The 23,982-nt window shown below is 33.2% G+C and overlaps 1 long non-coding RNA gene across 1 annotated transcript; it reads left to right on the top strand.

Moving 5' to 3' along the window:
- The first annotated feature begins 11,112 nt into the window (after positions 1 to 11,112).
- Positions 11,113 to 20,986, top strand: LOC124353781. The gene is made up of 3 exons (XR_006921628.1): positions 11,113 to 11,217; positions 12,416 to 12,587; positions 20,161 to 20,986. It is a non-coding gene; the product is annotated as an uncharacterized LOC124353781 (long non-coding RNA).
- The last annotated feature ends 2,996 nt before the right edge of the window (positions 20,987 to 23,982 follow it).

Here is a 23,982-nt window from a genome sequence, read left to right as displayed (position 1 = left end):
TAAGAGTAAAAATTTGTAAAAGTGTGTCTGAAATTTAAAATTGGCTTAAAATGCGACTAATTACTAAACTTTTGGAGATTCAAACTCCAGATATCTCACGCTTACAACATTTTCCAAGAAAATAAACCTAGTAAGGTTATGTAGTATTGTAGTAAAGTTTTAAAATCTTTAGTACAATACATACATTAACATAATTCTTATAAATAACTTAAACGTGTTCTATGAATTGTAAAAGTTAACGCTCCTTGACTTGGGTTTTGCCATAAGGTTACCATAGAAAATAATTTTTTTAATGGGAATGTGCCGTTACTTATATGATCATTTAAATCATTGCTGAATGACTGATAAAATATTTCCAATTTGATATACATAGCTACACACAGTACTTAATAATTCCTACTCAAAATCAAAGACTATGCACTACTGAAAACCTACGCTTTTATACATCCAAAATATATAAATTCCAAACGCCAAACAAAGTTACAACAGAAGACTGATAGAGGCCCGCTACTGTTATGCTGTAATAGGCAATAGGCCACTGTAATAGGCCTACACGTTATTCTGTTGCGTGTGTAACTCGCATACATGTATCACCATAATAGAAAATGTCCCGGCCGATTGTCAATTGATCGAAGCAACTTGGCCGTTCCCACGTTAACTTATCCTGCCCTATCTATGGCGACCGTTCAGCATCAATCTTCCAAGTTAACGTCAATATTCTTCGGATGGTTTCATCTACTAGACAGGCATACGAACTTTCCGTAATACAGTAACACATTTGTATCTCCACTTTGCCCATCACAAAATATATAAAAGTGCTATCTACGTTTTATGGGTGATATTATGGGATTTTTTAATTTGACTTTCCAATTTCCTTCGGATGGTTTCATCTACTAGACAGGCATACGAACTTTCCGTAATACAGTAACACATTTGTATCTCCACTTTGCCCATCACAAAATATATAAAAGTGCTATCTATGTTTTATGGGTATTATTACCCATTTCAGGGTTATTTGATACCACAATAAAAAGCAATTTTTATATTGTAAATTGTTTATAAATACTATATTATGTTGTAGTTAAAACAAGTATCTTTGGTGGGGGGGATGTTATTACGATTCTAAGCGTTTATCAACAGGGGAAAAAAATATTTAGGGAAAATCTAAACTGAGGTGCAAAGAACGGAAGTATTTAGTCATATATTCAGCGTACCAAAATACTGCTATAGTAAATCTTGACAGGAGTGGTTATAAAGCAAAGCGGACAGGTTGGCAAGAGAGCTAGCAGAGAGAGTAACTACCACGGTATGTTATACACAGGTGAAATAATCAAGTTTGACCTTGCAAATAATACCTTCTTAATTGACTCTAACGGCATTAACATTAATATTATACAATTTTGATTAAGGCTTTAAGTAGGCCTTGCTTATCTAACCTATAAGCCTCGGATTTAATACAGATTGGTGTATGTGTTAATAGATCTAATGTGGAACGGTAATTCGGTAGTGTAGGTCATATTGAATGAACAAAACCTAAAAAGTTAACAGGGCCGGGAACTTTAAGCAATCGATTAGTTATATCAACTGGTAGGATTGGTTTAAGGAAAATAACCGCAGTATTTAAGCATGTGGAACTTTTAACACACACAATAGCTTATAATTGGCTGTAGCCTATTTAGGCAAAACTTTTTATAAAATGCTTATTTCTTCAAGCATTACTTTCAGATTTTGAATACATTTTCTCTTCGGAGAACGTGACTCCAGATTCCATGAGTCAACTCTGTGAAAGCGTCAGATTGACTGCATTAATACAGTAACACATTTGTATCTCCACTTTGCCCATCACAAAATAAATTAAAGGGCAATCTATGTTTGAAAATGTATGTGTCTCAAAAAATGTTGACTGCAGCTGGCCTGGATAACTCGCGAGTAAATTATATTTCAAAAATTTATGTGAAAAAGATATGGATGTTAAACATGTGAAGAAACCTTAGACTTGGACTTAGTACTCAGGGGCCTGGTGGAAATCTTAGAGCAAAACCTAGCAAATCTTAGAAGCCTGGTTAGTTCTCTCCTAATCCTAGAAATTAAGGTTTGCCAATGACCAGATATGGCTGTAGATCTTGGGAAGGTGGCATATAAATATCTTAGAAGTTCAGTGACTTCTTTAAAAAAAGATACTTCCAAATACAGAAAACTTTTTATACCTAAGTGGTTCCAGAGACAAAAGGCATTAGAGATTTGAGGGTATGTGGATCCAGTTAAATCAGTTATTGTTAAGTACTGTTATTTCTAGAGACCTTTAAGACACTAGTTGGACTCCTGGTAGTTCCAAGAGGGTGTGTAGGGCGTACTCAGATGTCAGATGCTCAGGAGGTTGAATATTCGGAGATTATAATAGACATGATGAGACTGTAGGCGCTATTTCATCATGTAGTGTGTTCACTTCTAGAAGCCTAGTGGACCTAGGGATCCTAGCTGTCAGTTACTGGGATCCAGGTGTCAGCTATTCATTGAGGCTACTAGTAAAATAGGCTTCGAAACTAAGAAGGTATGATGACTCATTTAGCCTGAGTAGGGAGTGGCTACTAAAGACTGGAAACAGAAAGTGGTATCAGAGAATGGTGACCAAACAATTTAAATTCCAAATTCTAGTTTCCTTGTTCATTACTATGGCAATGAAAAATTTTTTTTATACAAGATGTCAAATAAATTGTCTGGTTTGGTAAGTCTTCAAAAACATGTATAGACTAAGTTATGATTTAGCTGCAAGCTTATGCTATACATTTTTATTTTAAAATAAAAATATTAGAGTTATTATTTTTGAGAAAAAAGGTTTATATTAGCCTGCTTGTATATAATGAAATAGTTTAGAACTAAATAAAAGTTGTTAGCTCTGGACGTATTTCACTGTAATTAGTATCAATTGACTTTATAGATTTGTGTTTTCAAATATTTTTTAAATAGAACAGGTTATTAGAGTGCACGGTCAGTTTCTTTAAAACATGGGACTTTAAAAAAATAGTTTGTTCTGTAATATTTTCATTGACATCACGATTACCATAAGACGTTGTCTTATGACTAATATAAAAAGTTTATTTTGACATTTACTATTGTCCTTTTGATCCAAAAGTAGTTATTCCTTGGACCAAAAAGAAGGAAAATGTGAAATCTCTAAATCCAAAGTCATCGCAAAGACAGAGACCCAGATGAGGGACGAATAGAGAAACAGCACATTTTTAAAACGGCCCTGTTGGGTCTTTAATTACACAAGATAGGAACCCTGTCCTGTGGACAGATAGACAGACAGATAATCATTCAGAAAATACATCTTTACATTCCCCACAAGAAAAAAAATTGTGGAAGCCTACTGAGTGATAGGCTTCAATGACACTCGGCCAAATTGTATGGTTGGACATGCCCTTATAGTCTTGTCTATGTAGAAAGGAGGACTCGAGCAAAATTTTACGCCTACAGATGAAATCTTTCACGAGATATATTGCCATACACCTCATATTCTTCATTAAGATGGGTGTCATATCAGTGTTTAAATTATTAAAGATCTGTACACTTCTCTTTTTATCCCATTCTAACACCAAGTCACTTCAAGACTGTGTTGAATGTAATGTGATAGTTAGACCATACGTGTTAATATATCACCCGTTAAAATTCATTTCTCTATATTCAATTCGTTCACAAATTTTATTATTTTTAAATTTCCTCCTTGCTATTTTGTCATGTAAAACCATTAGAAAAATGTAAAAATGTTTACTAAAAGTTTGGCAAAATCTTATAGCGTTTCGTGTTTGTGAGCTTTGAGGTGCTGATATTTGACTAGGTATTCTAGAACTGCAAAATATCTGTGAGCTTTTCCTTATCAGATTGGACAAATATAGCACGGCGTGTGTGCTAATAACTAGCAAAAGGGTATTGTTTCGATCTCAGAATGCCTGACAATTGTGTGTTGGTTTTTACATTCAGCCAATGCGGTCACATAAATGCTAAACGTTCAGGATCCCTTCAGATCAGTTATTTTATATTTAACTGTTAAAATGGTAAAAACTAATTGCAATGGTAAAATCAGTCGAAAGCAGATGATAATAATATTGAATATATCATTTAAACTCGTTCTGCCTGTTATTCATGGAAAATATAAAAAAAACTAGTTATTTTAGGCTGAGCTTTAGCGAAGCCTATCACTCCAGAGGCTGTAAAGATTTCATCTCTATCTTGTCTGTCAGTTTATCTGTATTGTATTGTGTTATTCAAATATTATTAATTATTATTGTAAAAATGGTGGATACCGTTGATGAATAAATAAATAAATAAATCTGTAAGACTTTCTCCACAATATCTACCTACAGGTAGGACCTATAGATTTCAAATTTGCACGACATTTTACATGAAATTTTGCTCTTCGTTCCTAGAAGAGCAGTAGGCTACTACTGCTGTGTGTACTACAAGTGTAATTCCGCTGGAAGAATAAATAAATAAGTACTGAGTTTGATGTTGATGCATGTCACTCCATAGAATTTGGCTGAGTGTTATTGAATATTTTACATTGGCCTTTTTTAATAACCATGATGGAAAAGAAAACATAGCTGAATAATGAAATCTATAACTATGCCAAGTAAAACCATACGGGATTATAACTTATAGTATTAGTAAACTTAGGGTATCCATACAGTAAAAAGAATAAAACCAATAGTGATAAGTCAATTTTTGATTTCAGTGCAATCTATAGTTATAGTACCCTCTTACTTCACCGAAACTCTTATTATTTGAACATTGCTATGAAACCTAACTTAATGGACAAAGTTTTGTATGTAGCCTACCACGAGGCAGTATATTTCGAGAAAGGTTTCACCCGTAAACTTTAAATATGCAAGAAACGTTATTTCTATATAGACAATAATGTGTTATAGACGATGGTGCGTGTCCAACCAATTTTGCCAATTTCCTGTTTGATTGTCTGTTTGTCTATCTACCACAAAAAATGTATTAGAAATTTCGTAGGTAACCTCCGAGAGGCCTGTTAGGCGAGACACGTGGTGTAAAGTATTTTTATCATGTAAACATCGCTAAATCTGCACTGAATGTGAACCGTATGTTTAACTGATACTCCCACGTATCATATAGAATGTGAGGATCACGTCTACCTGTTTGCGGACATTTTAGTACCTCCCACTGTTTGTAGACACGTCAGGGCGAGGGAGAGCCGCGAAAGAAGATATAGGCGGGGTGGTTACACGGGGAACGTTTCCTCTACTCCAGATCGATACTGCCTACTTGCACAGCCATACTCGAATGTCGCTTTCAGTCTGCAAGTTTTATGGATATTTTTAATATATGCAGATTGGTACTGAGCACGGTTATCTGTGGATTTCTGCTTGAAAATAGTACGTATAGGTTCATAATTTTTGTCCATTCAAAGCTTTGGAACGCGTTAAAAACGAAGGTCTGTATTTAACGTTTATTTAATGTTCAAGAAAATATTTTGATGCGTATTACGAAACGAAATCTAGTGCATTATGGTCTGCAGTCGCTTTGCCTTAAAAAGCATAGTCAATGCCTCAATTGTGCAGAAAATTATAATTCGTAAGCAATTAATTGGTACGTTTTAAAAATTAATATTTGGCATTTTTTAATTTTTGCAAGAAATATATTTGTCTTCCTAAACTCAAAATTGTGCCATATTCCATATTTCTATAATATTAGTGAAATGTAATGAACAAAAATTTTATTTAATAAATAAGTTTTAGTTCTGTTAACTGGATAAAATAGTGATTGGAACTGCGTTACATAGTATTGGTTTTAATGACGTTCCGTGTGTTGCCAATATTTTTTAAGATGTTGCAGATCAACGAATCGTAAAGAATATGATGATAACCTATTTAAAATTGAATTGTAACTGTAATGTTCGAACAACACTTAGAGTCAATTAACACGTTCTATAACTGCGGCAGGCAACGTAGAAGATGTAGTTTGAAAACAAATTTACGACATATAAAGAGATAAATTTTTTTTTATTTGGCTAATTTGTAATACTGTACAAGATTTCCAGAATGTATGGTTGACACGGTATTTTCATGGTAGTCAAATCGCAACACATTGCCTCAGGAAACTAGTGTATGAAGTCGACATACAATGTTATTATGATGAATGTTTAGGAAGCAAATATGATTTATATTACAGAAACTATACTTTTCCAACCATAGCGATCAAGATATTCAACGGTCTAGCGTAATCAGTAACGAAAAAGAACAACGGACTTTTATAAAGTAGTACAGTAGTAGTAAACTTCACTGGTCTGTAACGCGATGCTCAGGTACAATAAGGAATACACACGCATATAATTATGTATTATTAATTATCTACGGTATCGCAAGCAATTTCTTAGGATTTCCACATATTCGAGTGAATTATGTTTATGACTAAAATGTAGAGTTTGCTTTCTGGCCACGATCAAGAAAATGTGTCAAAAAGTGTATATTTACTAAAACTTGTCATTCACTTCAGTCTTTGTATTTTTGTGCAAAGTTTTCTTTTACATACACAGGTCAGATAGGCCTACTTCTGTCTTAAAATGTATATCAAAAGTTAGATAGTAACTTTGCCTTGACATGTACATTACAGTACTGACCAAACTCTGTATACTTATTGTTTGCTCAAATGTACAGTAAACAGTATATTTTTACCAGACTTTTAATTTTCTTATCTGGATATTTTCTTATTCTGTGTGGTTTAAGAAAAGGTTGAATTAATAAGTGTTGTTACTATGAAGCTTACTCACTTACTTACTTTCAAGACTACAAAATATGAACAAATTTATTAAAAACAAACACTCCAATAACAGTAAATGTTATTTGTGTAAGGCCTTCCGTTTTAAATGAATATATCGTTATACCCATATAACAGAAATCAAAGTTAAAGTTTTACGTCTATGTGACATATATAACGGCATAACCATATTATGGTTGTACTGTTATAAAACAATGTTTACACAGGACAGTTGACTATATTTAACAGTCTCTTTAAATTAATTTAATGAAAATGTTCGCTACTATCAAATCAGTTGGCGTAGCTCGTAGGGATTTTCGAAATGAAAATAGGCCTATATGTCAACCATAAACCATCATATATACGGGAGACAGGAACATATAACTCTATAGACTACATAATTAATCTCATGTGGATATTTTTTAGATAGCTATAGGCCCTTGTATAGGACGTTAGTGTATCACCTTTATGTGTTTGTCACATATGTGTAAAAATGTATATGTGGTATTGAAATTGTGGTTCTTATGTCACATGATACCATACTCGTCTCCTCAATTACACTAACTCTTGATGTGATTTGGTATTGAAATTGTGGTTCTTATGTCACATGATACCACACTCGTCTCCTCAATTACACTAACTCTTGATGGGATTTGGTATTGAAATTGTGGTTCTTATGTCACATGATACCACACTCGTCTCCTCAATTACATTAACTCTTGATGGGATTTGGTATTGAAATTGTGGTTCTTATGTCACATGATACTACACTCGTCTCCTCAATTACACTAACTCTTGATGGGATTTGGTATTGAAATTGTGGTTCTTATGTCACATGATACCACACTCGTCTCCTCAATTACACTAACTCTTGATGTGGATTTGGTATTGAAATTGTGGTTCTTATGTCACATGATACCACACTCGTCTCCTCAATTACACTAACTCTTGATGTGATTTGGTATTGAAATTGTGGTTCTTATGTCACATGATACCACACTCGTCTCCTCAATTACACTAACTCTTGATGGGATTTGGTATTGAAATTGTGGTTCTTATGTCACATGATACCACACTCGTCTCCTCAATTACACTAACTCTTGATGTGATTTGGTATTGAAATTGTGGTTCTTATGTCACATGATACCACACTCGTCTCCTCAATTACACTAACTCTTGATGTGATTTGGTATTGAAATTGAAATTGTGGTTCTTATGTCACATGCTACCACACTCGTCTCCTCAATTACACTAACTCTTGATGGGATTTGGTATTGAAATTGTGGTTCTTCTGTAACAAGATACCACACTCGTCTCCTCAATTACACTAACTCTTGATGTGATTTGGTATTGAAATTGTGGTTCTTATGTCACATGATACCACACTCGTCTCCCCAATTACACTAACTCTTGATGTGATTTGGTATTGAAATTGTGGTTCTTATGTCACATGATACTACACTCGTCTCCTCAATTACACTAACTCTTGATGTGATTTGGTATTGAAATTGTGGTTCTTATGTCACATGATACCACACTCGTCTCCTCAATTACACTAACTCTTGATGTGATTTGGTATTGAAATTGTGGTTCTTATGTCACATGATACCACACTCGTCTCCTCAATTACACTAACTCTTGATGGGATTTGGTATTGAAATTGGATTTATGTTGTCACACTAATCAAGTGATCCATAAGCTACTCGAAAGATGATTATCAGGTTACTTTTGAGTGTTGAATAAATGGGGCTGCAAATCTGAGCCTACAAACTTGTGAAGACAAGACCTCTATTACCATTTCTACTCATAATTCCGGTTTGCCGCCAAATCAGTAACCCATGTCCCTTAGGAGCGAAGATTAAAAATAGTTAAAAGTAATTATAATAATTATAGCTAATTTTAAGGAAAATTTAAAATATTTTGATTTTTCAAAAGATTCCATAAGTAACTGTTTAATATCCGTTTAAAAATACAACAAGGACCATGGTAAAATATTGAGTTAGGAAATACTACATTTCCCAAAACAAATAATGGTTGAAATTCTTCTTTCCCATAAAAAACGAACGAGTATCGTCTTAAACATCTAGGTGAAATTTACAAAAAATGAATGAGCAATAATTCAACTCATATTAACCAGAATTAATAACATAGCCTAAAAAAAGATTGGTATTTAATCACGAGAAATCTCTATGTATTCAACATCCACAATTACCTGTTAGAACCCTTAGATAATACAGTTTACGAAACAATATATTGAAGTATGTTGACATATTTTACGATATTATGTATCCTCGCCATAAAAAACGTAATTCCTGTATGAGTTTTCGCCTTGTAGTTAATAGGTACGAGGAAACAGCATCTAGATAGATTTTGACTTGTATAATATGTCTTATATGAGAATTGCTCCTCGATATCTTAAAAATGGCATATTTTGGTCTGGTTTACTCACATTTATCATATGGTGTGAGTTTATAGTGACGTGTGCCAAATACAGACTGAAAAGGGTTTTTAGATCACAAAAAAAGTAATTCGCATAATTCTGAAACTAAATTTTAGACAGTCGCGCAGAGATGCGTCCAGGGAACTAAAACTGGTAACTTTACCCTGCCTCTATGTGCTGGAGATGTTTATGTTCTGCTGGACTAAGTGTACTTTCATACAGAGCCGAGACATCCACCAGTATGGAACGAGAGGCAGGGACAACTTGCGAGTACATTAGCACAGGACGGCAGCATTTTGCGCATTTGCCTTCTCTAGTGGGTGTTAGGCTGATTAATAAACTCCGTGAATGCATCAAACAAACAGAAAATCTAATTCACAATCGAACTACATTGAAGCGCCATTGTGGCGAATGCGTTTTATTCGGTTGACGAGTTCATGGTGAGTCGCTGGGATAACACCTGGTATTGGCCTAAAATAAGCCAAATTTCGGATCTGGTGTACCAAATTGAATGTGTGCGTGTGTGTGATGCTTGTAAGTATATATGGATGTTATGTATTATTGTCAAAATGAATTTGAATTTGTAAATAGTCAATCTGTGGGCCTACTTGAAATATGAAACCATTTTATGTAGCTATAATAGCAAACTAGAATTGAAATGGAAATGGAATTATATGTATTAGATGGTAAACGGTAATTTGCTTCTTTTACTTAAAATAAGTTTCGTTATAGTGTCTTAAAAACCAAATTTGTGACGATTTACGCTTCTGTCCAAAAGGGTTGCAGATATTTCCCCGTATACAGACCAAAGCCAACTTCTGAAGCGAAATAGTGGGTTTGTTCCTGTTTAAATTTACAACCTGGCTGCACTAACCTGTCAGGAAGTGGGGTTGCAGTATTTACATTACAACCTCTCCAGGACATAAACCAGTGACTTTACTTCAACTTGCAACTCGCGTGCGGTGCGTGCGTGGATTGCAAAAGTAAAATGTAAAACTGCGCCCAAGTCGCTGGGGTGCGGCGATATGATCAAACGTACAAAATGACACGGCACCCTCCCCCCTCGCGAACCGCCCCAAGGCGCATTTCGGCATATCGACAGCCTCTTTGATTGGCCCGGCCCGCCGAACAAAATGGCCGACACGACGTATCGATTTGTTCACATGTGCTCGGGCCGGTCTTTCTTTGTTCGAGGGCCGAAATTTGGACTGGAAATCACCCCATTTTACCCCAGTTTGGTCCCAATCAAGCTGGGATTGGGGTGCGCCCCGACCAAGAAGGTCAAATTATAAATTTCGCGGATCTCCGGATTCGATTCATCCTCAAGCAGAAAAGAAAATCGTCTTTAATTTTCAAGAGAATTCCTATTCCTTCCTGAAATTTAGAAAAAGTTTGTCAAAAGGTGGAAAATTTCAAATGAAGATCATCTAAAAACGGACAAACTGTACTGATCAGAAGATGTAAGATGAAGGATTTTTTAATAAATTGAAAAGAATATAGGAACATTAATATTTCATGATGTGTGACCAGTATATACAAATTGTGGTCAGTCTAGCTGAGGGATAGGTTTTCGCAAGAGCCAGCTACAGAAAAAATTATTAACATTGCTATGTGAAAAAATATTCATCACCAATGGAAGATGAAACTGGAACTAAAAGACTGAAAAGAAAAAAGGGTGCAATAAGTTTAAATTAACTGGCAGTAATTTACTGTGTGCTCGATGCAGGAATGGTTAGGGTAGGTCGAAACAATGGATTGAGGTTATTAAAAGCGCGGGAGAACGAGAGAGAGGGGAATAATAATGAAGGGGGAGAGGCGCCCTGATTGGCTAGGCATTAGCACCCCCACTACTGACCCGGTGACCCCCTCCCACCCCTCTAATAGCAGTAAGATAATGCTTCATCAGTAGGTGGCCTATATTCGGCATTGTGCTCCAAGCGTTGTCTTCTTTAAAATTTCTTGGTGAATCACTGGTTTGCTCCGTGGTTTTGAAATAGGTAAGGGTCTTTTGTGAAGAGGGTGGAAGTATCTAAGGGTTTTGTTGCATTTGAGATATTTGTATATTTAGCCTATACAAAGTAGCCTATGTTACTGTAGTTGTGTCGTAGCCTACCTTAACATTATATTGCATGGCTTTTATTGGAATCACCTGTACCTTTTTTGTAGCCTGATATTTTCCCAACCAAAAACATTTTACACAAGTTATGAACTAAAATAAACAACACAGATAGTGAGTGAAACCATATTTTACAAAACACAAGTGTATAAATAACTAAATTTAGCTATATACATACAATGCATAATTGGTTACTTGTAAAAATGTTCTACCATTAGCTTAAAGAACAGCATATTACAGTTTGTTAAATTCAATATTTTAGTTTCAAGTATCTATATTTCAGTGCAGAAAATTCACACATTCACGTTAAAAAGTATTAACATCTATCCCAATTATTATATCCTACTGTGATCAAATGAAGATTAAAAGTACTGGAAGCATTGTAATGGACTTACCAAAATTAGATAAAGAGGTGACCATATTCATATTTTATATCTGAAATAAAATGAAATTCTAAGTTAAGTAAAATAAAAACAGAATTTAGTTGTATACCAGTATGAACGTTAATCTCAATAGTATACGATTCAAAACTTAATAATATTAAAAATACATAATATAATTGTTAGACATATTAGTTGTTTTAAAAAGATAGTGAAGCCTATATATTTAAACCATCAAGAACATACTATTTTATGGATTATATTTTGTAACATATGTAAAAGTGCTAAAAAATAACCAGTTATAGCCTATATTCGATTTGTTTAATAAGGTAATTTTAAAATACTCATAATTATTTTTTAATATTTGTTTTAGATTTAAAAAATCAAATACTACATAGACTTTTAACATAAGTAGAATTTATAATTTTTTATTTAGCCAATGGCATGTACTTTTGATTCTATTTTTATTAAAAAGCAAAAATCAGAATACCACATATTGTTAATAACTTTATGCACTTAATTAAATTACAATGTATATATACTTCAATACATTCAGTTATTTTTACTTTTTATTTATTCTAATTTATGTATTATATTAGTTTGCAACATATATTATCGTGGTTTTTTTTACTGAAAGCTATGTCTTTTCTTTGTTTATGGTAACATAATGTTATTTTCTACTGTAATGTGGTGTTGTAGCAAAACAAGCTGGTGACGCTCACCTGACGGTTGGCCTGGCGCACGGCGGCTTGAGCGGAGACGAATGGAGGCACCCGGAGCGCCGCGGCGCTACCACGGACCGCCTCAAGACGCAGGCTCGCGCCGCGGCGCCCCGCCGCTGGATCGAACACGGTGACGTCATCGGAGTAGAGTACACACATTAACAGATTAGTACGGCTAAGACTGTCAGCTCATTGATGCCGTTCTCCTTACCCCTCCCCCTCCACCCGCTCTCATTCCCCCTCACAACACTTTCACATATGACTTGTTGGTTGTTGATCGGTATCCTTGGTTACGGTCCCTAGGTTAATTGGCTGATTATTTTGGGGATAACACCGATTGTTTAGTCAGCTGATTATAAAGATAATAAAAATTTAATTATATTATTTATCAATTACGCTGAGCACGATCAATTGCACTATTAGAATGAATACAATTTCATATTTATAGTGTAGTCCATTAAAATATGCAATTTTTATTAAAAAAGTTTAATTGTCTCACAGTAGTATTAAATATTTAAATTAGACTTATTATAATAAGTCTCTTTATTATTGACAATTTATATAACCCTTTACTTCATTTATAACTTTAGATTAATTTGTAAATAAATAATTAATTCCAGGAAGAAATAAAATAGATTAATATAAAGTTTTCTTATCAACAATTTATTTTGTAATAACTGAGTTATAATAACCGAATTGCATTTTAAAATATCAGTTTTTTTGTTTAATCAAACTTTTTTCATCTTCGTCTTTCCAACGTTTTTATTACTATGATTTAATTTGAGTTATTACCTAAAATATTTTGATCGATCAAGCACAATCAATAACTGGCTTTAATGAATGTAAGAATTTGTCATATTTTAAACAATAATTGTAATATTTTACTCCCATTTATGTCATTTATGTTTTTAGTACAAACTATCCAACACCAACCGTTGCACTTCGTTTTGTCCAATATTCCATTAATTGCCCTATAGTTAAAAAACTGATTCAGTAGGACAACCTACAGCTTCATAATCTTAAGTTGACGTTCTTATGTGCGCCCATCAAAAAATATTTATGAGTAAAACCTCGCACTGCAATAAATAGAAAATGTTAAACTTACACAAAGTGACACAGTGACATGAAAATATTAGATTGGGTTGTTATCTATTTGGCTACAAATCCAAAACTGGTTGATCCATTTAATTTCACAATTTGTCGAAAATCTTAATGTCGAAGGTAGCAATTACTCTTTCTGGATTTGAAGATAGCAATTTGATTTAGCAAACTGTAAGTCTCGATTGAGTGAGATTTATTTATGAACACAGCATGACATATCCGTGTTATCTAGTAACATTTTTTGTTATAACCACGTTTCTTGACGTTACCGACGAGATATCTTCCCTCCCGCCGCTGGAACCTCCAGATATGTCCTGGCATCATCAATAACGTATCGAAGCAACCATCAGCCCCGACCGTTCCTCGCACGCTCCGACACTCCATTTGTCATGACACTTCCCACTCGGTATCTCTGACAACTTTACATTACTTGCCCGCCCACTCGTCGTCCAGGACCGTATATCATGGGGGCTTAGGGTATCAGAAGTATCAAGGTGTTCCTTACATTCAGTCGGAACTTGGGGAAATTTTAGCTTTTCATCATAGGGCACATACGGCTGTAGTTTTAGGTTAGTGATAAATCAACTGAAGTTGGAATTTTTTGTGAGCGATACATACATTTCCACTCATATTCCAACCATCATGGTTCTTAAAATGCTAGAAATCTTACATCATGTAGTTAATTTTATATATACAATACGTTTGATCATATAAATGCAGTATCTAATACATATGTATGTACTACTACATGGATGTAAATATGGTAGGTAAGTGATCCATTAAGAAATTTTGCATTAAAATTTTTAAATTTTATTGGTAATTCACCGTTAAATTTCTCATACGAGTTCATTCTTTACGAGTACTAACCTTTCAGGGAAAAAGAAAAATTGATCTCCGACTTATTAGTATTATTGTGCCCACTCTTATGAAGCCACATATATCAACAACGAATGCAGTCTATAGAAAGAGTTATCATATAAGTCGGTGTTATATTGCCACCAACTGTAACGTAAGTTACTGTGGTGAAATATATAATTGGATAAGGTAAGGTGCGCTATGATGGGCTAGTACCTCCATGCTCACCTCTGATGAGTCAGCACTCACCCTCAGTGAGAGACAGGGGTGGTTGTGCACAGCCCCTACAGCTCTGCTGGAGTGGTGAGTCCCATATACTCAATTATTTCGTTTACCTGCACATAAGTTTACATTTTACATACATGCATTTTGTTTTCAAAATTTAAAAGAACTGTTTACTCACCAATCTGCCAATGACTATTGATATCCGTTCTCGTTCACTGAGTGCGGTTTTGATGATCAGCTGATTTACAAGGTCAGTCAGTCTTCATGACGTCATTAAATAAAATTAAAATGCGCAAACACAATACATAGCCGATCGATTTTGGGCGCTTTTCTGTGTACTGTCCGAGCTTCTGCGCTCTCGTTTGCTTATTCTCTGTTGTGTTGTCGCCCTGTCTTTGAAGCATTACTATTATCATGGTATTGTGATTGAGTGAAGACCATGATTTAGTTTCTAATTTATTATATATTCAAACTCTACGTTTTGAAATTTATTTCATTAATCACATTAATACCATTAAAAGTTCAGTTTTGGTAGATGTTCAAAAATTCTACTGCTAAACGAAAGGTCAGTTTGAACAATATAATATGAAAAATAATTCAAAAATTTAATTTAATAAGCTATACCAGTAGAATTGTAATTGTCAATAACTGTTTTTTTGTTTAGAAGTCATAAAATATTTGGTGGTTTTAGTAGAGTTTTAATTTTAGAGAGTGGCTCAGCAAATCTCCATACTCAACCGAAATTTATTTATTTGAAATATTGCTCCTTTTCATTAATATTCCCTAGTATGTGCTACGTCTTACACCGAAACGCGGCTGCAATCGATGTAAGTAAGTAGGTCAGCTACGATGTGTAGGCTATATTTTGTGTATCTGTAGTTTTATTGTATCAACTCCATATCGAAGTAACGCCATTTCTTTCTAGAACTATACGAGGGAGCTCTAAAACCTTAAAACCAACGGTCCTCGATGCCTTAAATGTTCGAAATATGACGCCTTAAAATGTTTTGTAACTAATTTGTAAAAATCAAGTACAACATTGACTTTTACAAAATACAGAATTAAAATCTGATAAATATTTTGCACAACGCGATTTTTGTTTAAGTCAAGTACACGCATAGTGCTATGTAAAGTTTTGATATATACATTAATCTATATATTTATTTAATTTTGTGTTACCAATTACGGATGAATTTTTATAATAGAGCAGTTCTACAAATTGATTTTATTCTTGTGTGTTATTTTGAATTCAGTTATTCAAATTTACATAACGTCTACAGTAAAAATTCTAGTCTCAGTCTTTTAAGAAAGTCTATTCTAATAATAAGATAAATATATTTTTTACTATTCCGTCAAGAGTTAAGGGTATTTGAAAAAAATTGAAACCTCTGATTAGTACACACAAAAATGTCAAAGATAGGATACATTTTTACAGTAAATACGGTCTAATAATATGACTGGATCTAGTGACATGTAATTAACATAAGTGTTCTTTTAAGAGCAAGTCACTTTCACATTTTACTAAACATTTAATTTTCATGCATCATTAAAAAGAATGCCCTTTAGCAATACTTAATGTAAATTCTGTACACATTCACATTTTTTATATTTAACAGTCTTTATTTGCACCTGGTTTTAAACCTCCTAGTTTAAAGATATAATAAAGTCTTCTTTTTATGTCAGGAAAGTTATCTTAAGGGGCCACGACTTTAAAAATAGAATATAAAAGATATCTTAACCACAAATTCAAATCCAAATTCCAAATCCTTAAAACAATCAGGAACCTCAATCCAACTGAATTATTCTTGGAACACGCTATGTTATAGCAATATTTATCGCATCCGTTAAAAATGTTATCCTTGGTTCAACCATGTCGACCGCTACTAAAATTAAATTTTCCCCTTCATAAAGCTACGTTCAACCAAAACGAGACAGCGACATATGCGTGTACTTGAGATCTGGAAAAGAATTCAGCGGCTCTCCCGATGCTAGTGACTGCGTTTCGCTTCCAGCCATGCTATTTCATTTTGACACGGGTGATTTTTCCCCCGTGTTATTGAGTGTGTGCCATATGACGCGTCATGGCGGGAGACGGACTCCCCCAACATGGCTCCCTCTCGCTCCCCCTCCCATGCCACCCCTCCACGTATGACGTCACATTGCATAATGCCCGGCTCACTTATATCTTTTATCCCATCATCTCATTTTATTAACTCCCCCTCCCCCTTACAACAGACACACGAACGTCACAATCTGGGTATTGTTCTATATTAGTGTCTTTACAGGTAAAATAACATGTTTATAAAGGACCCCACAGGTATTTTATAAATAGCTTCCTAGTCTGTTTTTCCATATAACTCGTTATAGATATTACTTAGAGACTTGAAAGTTGCTAAATAGGTTCTTATTGACTAAATGAAAATTCCTATTGACTTTGGGGTTATAAGAACGTTTGTGCAATACTATAAAGTAATGCCTATTGCGATGTATATGGATTTGACCACATTAAGAGTGCTATGATTTACATTCAAACAGTGTATTAACAATTACTGATAATAACTAACAGATGGATAATGAACAGTTACTTATTTACAGTAACTGTGTATTATTAACATCATTGATAAAAAATATTGTTATTACCAATAATATATTTGAGGTTGATATTTGATCAGCATGTTACAAACTAAAAAATCTATACACAATTTACAAATAAAGCCATATTTACTTTTTTTATTATCGTTCATTCTCTTTAAATGTTTCCCGACATAATAAGTTTGGGCAATAGTTAAATGTAAGGCAGATTAATGCACCACTTGAATATTAATATCAGATATTACAGTTATATACAAATTTAAAAACACTCATATAAAATATCATGTTTTTATTATGAAATGCTGCTTGTTAAGTAATTCATACGTTGTTGGCATTTTACATTAATTCTTCTGTATTTATAAATTGCTTAAGGCGTTACAGTTTATCATGACCTTTTATGTGTTAAATTTATCACTTTACCACTTTATCAATTTACAAGCATACGTTTATTTAATTATTGTTTATGTGATATTTATTTTATAATTTTTATTGATGTTGTGCTGTATACAACTAACTGTTACAGAATTTGTTGTTGTTATTGTATAATACATTTTAAAATGTTTTATTGTCATTTTCAGTACGCGTGTATGCAGCTGGTATGAGTATTAATATTTATGAATAGCCAGAGATGCTATTTATATGATAACTAGCAAATACTCGGGGATTTTCAATAGCTAATGGATAAAATTTTCATTGATAAACTCATATTATTATAATTTACTTAAAAACATTCTTTACAACACGTTACTGATGAATGAACGATTTCTGTCAGTGTGTATTGTGAAACCAAATCATTATTCAGTTACTTATAACCACATGTAGTGAAATTGCTTTGCTGGATTGATTAGTTTCATAACAGGATTGATCATTTTAGCTTAACTTGCAATATCATCTTCATAAAAAATTAACGGTAGTTGATTTTTCTTAGTGTGAAATGTTATCTGTAAATATTAACTCACTTTCTTGTCATTTGCAGGGCTAGAATCATTAAATTTAAAACACAATCCAGATCTGGGCTAGAATCTTTGGTTAAATAATTTGGACATTTGCCATCGTATATGTTACAAGACGTATAACACCCCGTTTCGAAAATTGAAATCCACCCTCTTCTTCAGGTGAAAGAAATTCAGTAGATAAAAAATACTTAAAACTTACAACGTGCGGTAATGGATTAGCACTAACAAAGTAAAAACACGTCATATCCGACAGCAACTTGAAGCCAGACAGGAAACAAATTAACCCAGGCGTTTTCATTGCACATAAGTCACGAGCACTAGTACACTAGTACGCCCGAAACCCGCTTGGATCCAGACAGGAAAATATGAACCCAAGCGTTGTCACTGCACCGGACGCAAGTCACGAGAGGTCAAGAGCACAATCACACATCACACCAGCTCGGACAGAAGTGGGATGTTGTAAGCATTCAATTTCTTACACCTGACGAAGAGGCTAGATAATAATTCTCGAGACGTAGTTTTAAACATCTTGTAACATATAACGATTGAAAATGTCCAAACTCCTATTATCCTTTTGGTGTTGTGTGAATATTGAGTTAAGCTACAATTCACTTTCTTCTTAGTGCAGCGTCAGGGAGATGACACTGTTTCAAAATTGACTCTTAAAACCTTTAGGCATGTTCGTCTGTAGAGGTGTAAAAAAGTTGGTGATTAAGAAGCTCAAAACGAACTCGTTACATCGTTTCTACATCAGAGACACCTAGACCACAAGATATAGTGCAATGTCGCTGAAGAGGTATTCTCATTGTCTTTCAGTACTATTACAGAATAAAGCAACTCAGAATCTTATAAATTGTAGATCTAGAAATTGCATTTCCTTAACAATTTTTAACGGATTAAGATATTTTAACCATAGTTTATATTATTGAACTCACAATGAAAAACACGTAATATTTAAAATCATTCGTATTAAAAATATTTACAAATTCAAATTTTAAATTTGAAGTTTACTTTAGTAAATATGTAACTTATATATAGTTGTTGTCTTATTCTACGTTATTTGATTTACTTAATGTTAAAGAGTGGACGTAAAATGTGTTTAAGTCAATCCACCCAAAGTGTTGATGCTCTTACTTATAAATTAGAATTAGTACTCAAAACTTTTTACAAACAAAATTTTTTTATACAAAAATTAAAATTGCATACTATACCTCAGAAATAGGACTGTTTCGCTAAAATTGCTAGTGACAACGTCAAATGAAGTTATTCATTAGTATAATAATTATACAGTTATTAAAGTCCTAGATATACTTAACAGTCTTAATTTTTCAACTCACGTTCCTCATTTACCCTTAAGAAACATATCATATGCTAGCAATTGCAAGAGTGCAGAGGACCTATTGAGAGGATCTTACTCTAGACAGACCCCACAGGGACTTGTCACTGCCACTGCCTTAATCCCTTACCTCTATTCCCCTCAACGTATTTGAATATGATGATTTCTAGCCTAGAATATTTCATGCCGCAACAATTAGCTGATTTGAATAGATACAAACTAATAACATGCATGTAATCATCACCATTCTTTGATTCACTCACATTACTAAGCTATTCCTAAGCACATTGATATGTCAGTTAAGTCTCGTATTCCTATATATATATATATATATATATATATATATATATATATATATATATATATATATATATATAGGAATACGATATATATATATATATATATATACACAAACTTATTTATATTTATTTTTCCGATACATTGTATATAGCTAAATCGTTGGTTTTGGGATATTTATATATATATACGTATTAAAAACTAGTGTATTCTAATACGCAATTCTGCTAGGAATGATGTCATAGTAGGAATACACTTCATTGATCTATTTGCTGAAGTTGAGTTGTTTGGTTATGATTTGAATTAGTATTGATATTTAAATACATACAAAATTTCTCACACTACTTTATTTTGTTTCAGAACAGATGCTTCTTCTACCGAAACTTACCAGCGTTGACTAAATACAATTCGCCCGTTCTTCCTTTATTGTACTAACTCATTGGCTATTATAATATAGCATTGCAACAGAGATAAGTTAGAATTGTAAATGTTTAAATGCTCTAACCGGTTAACTTTTTTCAATTTTTATTTAGTTTACTTCATAATTGAATGGTAAAAATTGATTTCGAAAGAAAATTTTTTTTCACTTTTTAAAACTTATTTCTTATAAATTCTTTTAAAAATGTATCTTCGATATTTGAGAACACTATGCAATGTTTCCTGAAAAGTAAATTTATCTAACGATTTAGAATGTGTAATTAGTTACGTTGACAAAATCGCTATAAAAGTGTCAGCATTGTGACATCTGAAATCAAGATTGTGTTATTAGGAATTATGAATGAGGAGATTTTTTCATTTATTCCAGCTGCACCAGATCTCATCTCGAAGTCACTGAAACCTGTCATTGCAGCCACCACAGTTAATAGTCATTGAGAATGCAGCTTCCACACCACCATAAAAAATGTGGGGTTAAACAATTTTTAATTAGAGGTGGTGGACTAAGTAAAAGAAGTTTATGTAAGAAAGTGAATAGCATTACTACGATTATATATTAGAATATACAACAATGATATAACTGGTGAAAGTTTGTATTTCAACTTTTTATTATTACTAAATGTTACATAAATTTTATAACAAAAAAGTAAAATTTGCACGAAGAGGACTAACAAATTAGGTTCACTATGTATTTATATCATTCTTATTTATTTCCGTGTTCCAAAAATATAGATTCTAAAATGATAAAATGAAAAAAGTTAAATATGGGGTTCTAGTCAATTAAAATGATAAAACAATCAAAATGATTTTGAGGTTATATATTGAAAGTACATAAAAAAATTAAAAAAGTATCGTGTCTTCATTAGAAATTATTGTGGTGAATGTCTTCCGATATACATTGTTGAAATCGATATAATTTAGTTTCCTATCAAATCATTACATAATGGAAAACGAATTACGCATTAATTTCTTTCAATACTTCCAAATTTTTTCTTCAATACTACAAATTTTTTAGTTCTGCGACGAAAACTTTGAGCAGCCGAAGCAGAATGTGTGGAGTCCCTCAGAATCGATACTTGGAGCCGGTGCTGTTCCTGCCCAGGTAGACACTGCCGCGGAGAGTCCCCTTACGGGCCACATGCAAATCGACCTCTGCCAGGTCTGTCATGCAAATCTACGACCCGCTTACAATCGGACCAGGGCTAATTCTCTATGCAAGATCTACGGCAATGACAATGACATCAGGCCTGATTTTTATTCAATTTATGAAAAGCCTTTGTGCCCGACCAATTGACTAGGCCTGAAGGGTTGTCCAATTTACAATAAGTGATTTGCATACACATCTGCATTCCCGATGAATATTTTCAGTCCAGAGCACCTGGCCTGGCCTCCGGTAGGATGTCGTTGGAACGTCCGGAAGAAAGTTTGTTGCTCGTATCTTTTCTTTATTCTTAAAAGCATATTAGATACTTATCATGATATGGACGTATTGATTACACATAGTCCATGTGTATCGGTTGTAATATTAATACAATTATAGTTTTAATTACTGCCTGGGACCACAGTTTTGCTTGCATACCTTGCAACGTAAAAAAGGTGACAATGGTACCACTTTAATTGTTATCCCAAGCATTCAATGTTGACTTTCATTGGAATAAACCAACCTTTACATTCTGTTTAGAATATTATAGCTAGTAGCGTCCAACCTCTTACAGCGAAAACTCCACAAAAATCTTTGGAAGAGTAAACAAAGTTGTAACCATACTACTTTGCACGTAGCGAGTTTGTAAACAAAGGTAAGCAAAGATGAAATTCAGTTCAAATAAAATTCCTTTATTCATACTTGACAATTACGTTACATCTTGAATAGTGTCCTTAAGCCTATACTAATATATGCTTCAAGCTATGTTAAAAGCTAAAATTGTTCAGTTGTAAAAAATGTACAACTACATTATTTATTAATGTTAATACACACATATTAACTATTAAATAAACTTATACTAACCTTATTTAGGTAACAGCGTTCATAGTTTTTATATAAAAACCTAATGATTAATATAGAGGCTGAATATTAAGTTTTTTGGTTATTGGCTGAACGTTAGTGAAAAAAAATTCTTTTGTATTCGTCTGTCAGTACGATATCTAGAAAACGAATTGACCTACTCACTTGCAATTTTGTATGAAGCTTCATTTCTATATAGGCAACATTGAGTTCGATGATGGTGCATGTCACTCCATAGAGTTTGGCTGAAAATTTGTGAATATTATCATATTAGTCTTATAGGTCCAACGTTGGTTATGGGTCCAACGGCAATGCGAAAATAGTAGAAGAAATATATATATATATATATATATATATATATATATATATATATATAAACACACTGAGTACAAACTATATGAGATTATAAAATTTTACATTTTTATTTGCAGGGTTACAAAAATTAATTTAAAGTCAAAGTTAAGAGTCTGTGTCAAAATTTAATTCCAGCACACTCTGGCCTTTAGAGTAGGTCTAGTCTCCCTAGCTCACCGGAACCTATTGCTTTAATACTGTTATAAAACCTAACTTAATGAATAAAAATATGAATTAGACATTGTGTTATGATATTTCAAGAAATATTTCATCTGTTGATTTTAAAAATTAATTTCTAGATAGTTCTATGATGGTGAATTTTCAACAATGGAATTTGGCTGAGTCATTGCAGTCTATCACTCAGAAGGTTGACACAATTTCCATTTTCTTATTTAAATGGATATAAAAATGTATGTTCTCTGTGAGTGTCTGCCTGTCTATCAACCTCAGCAAAACCTGTTATGCAACCCATGGTGTGTATAATACTCATATATTATTACGTATGTTGATTGATATTGTTCATGCAATGACTAATACCTTGTTACATACATTATTAATTCTTAATTTTAAACTCGAAAACTGTTTGTACACAATCCTTAACATATATTTTTTCTGATACAATAGATTTTTTATAATGTCTAAAGTCAATAAAAATACAGACAACGGTATTGAATAAATCAGTGTTGGCTTGAGTGACAATATAGGGCGGCCCACATTGTTCACTAATTTGTTGAATTTGGCGAGTGTAATGGATAAAGGAGCAGTACAGTAATTGAGGTTATGTAAAAAGCACGAGCAGAAGGTTACCAGATTTTAAGAATGAACCCTTCTTATAAAAATCACCTCATAATTATACCAAGATCCTCTAATGTAAAAAAGTAGAGGATCTTTTACAAAACGTGCATGTATACATTTGATAAAGTTGTTTTTCGTAAACTTTTAAGTTCAGAAAGTTTGATAATATTGTTTTCAATTCCCTGAGAAGGAAATTTATGAGTCTTAAAGAGATCTTAATAATACTTGCCAAACCGAAAACCAATTGAACCTTAAGATTTGTATGTATTGGGAGTTTGTGTCAATCATCAAGTCCAAAGTTTAGATGATGTATAGGTCAGAAAGGGTATAGTTTTTTCTATACACAAATGGATAGTGGTATCGTTATAAATTCATCTTGTAATATCCAAATTGGACAAATTTATTTACAGAAATTAATTTGTGTTCAAAAAAGTGGCGACGAAGTGAACAAGGCTAGACGATTATCCAAATTAATCTATTTATTACTTATTACTCAAGATAATACATACCTGATGCAGAATAAATATGGTGTGAACTATAAACACACATGTTAAGATTTAATATTCAAACATAGCTTGAGACATACCATAAAAATA

This window comes from Homalodisca vitripennis, chromosome 2, assembly GCF_021130785.1.
Source record: "Homalodisca vitripennis isolate AUS2020 chromosome 2, UT_GWSS_2.1, whole genome shotgun sequence".
Taxonomy (NCBI): Eukaryota; Metazoa; Arthropoda; class Insecta; order Hemiptera; family Cicadellidae; genus Homalodisca; species Homalodisca vitripennis.
The sequence above is the reverse complement of the archived record's forward strand: the minus strand, read 5'-3'. Positions and strand labels throughout refer to the sequence as shown.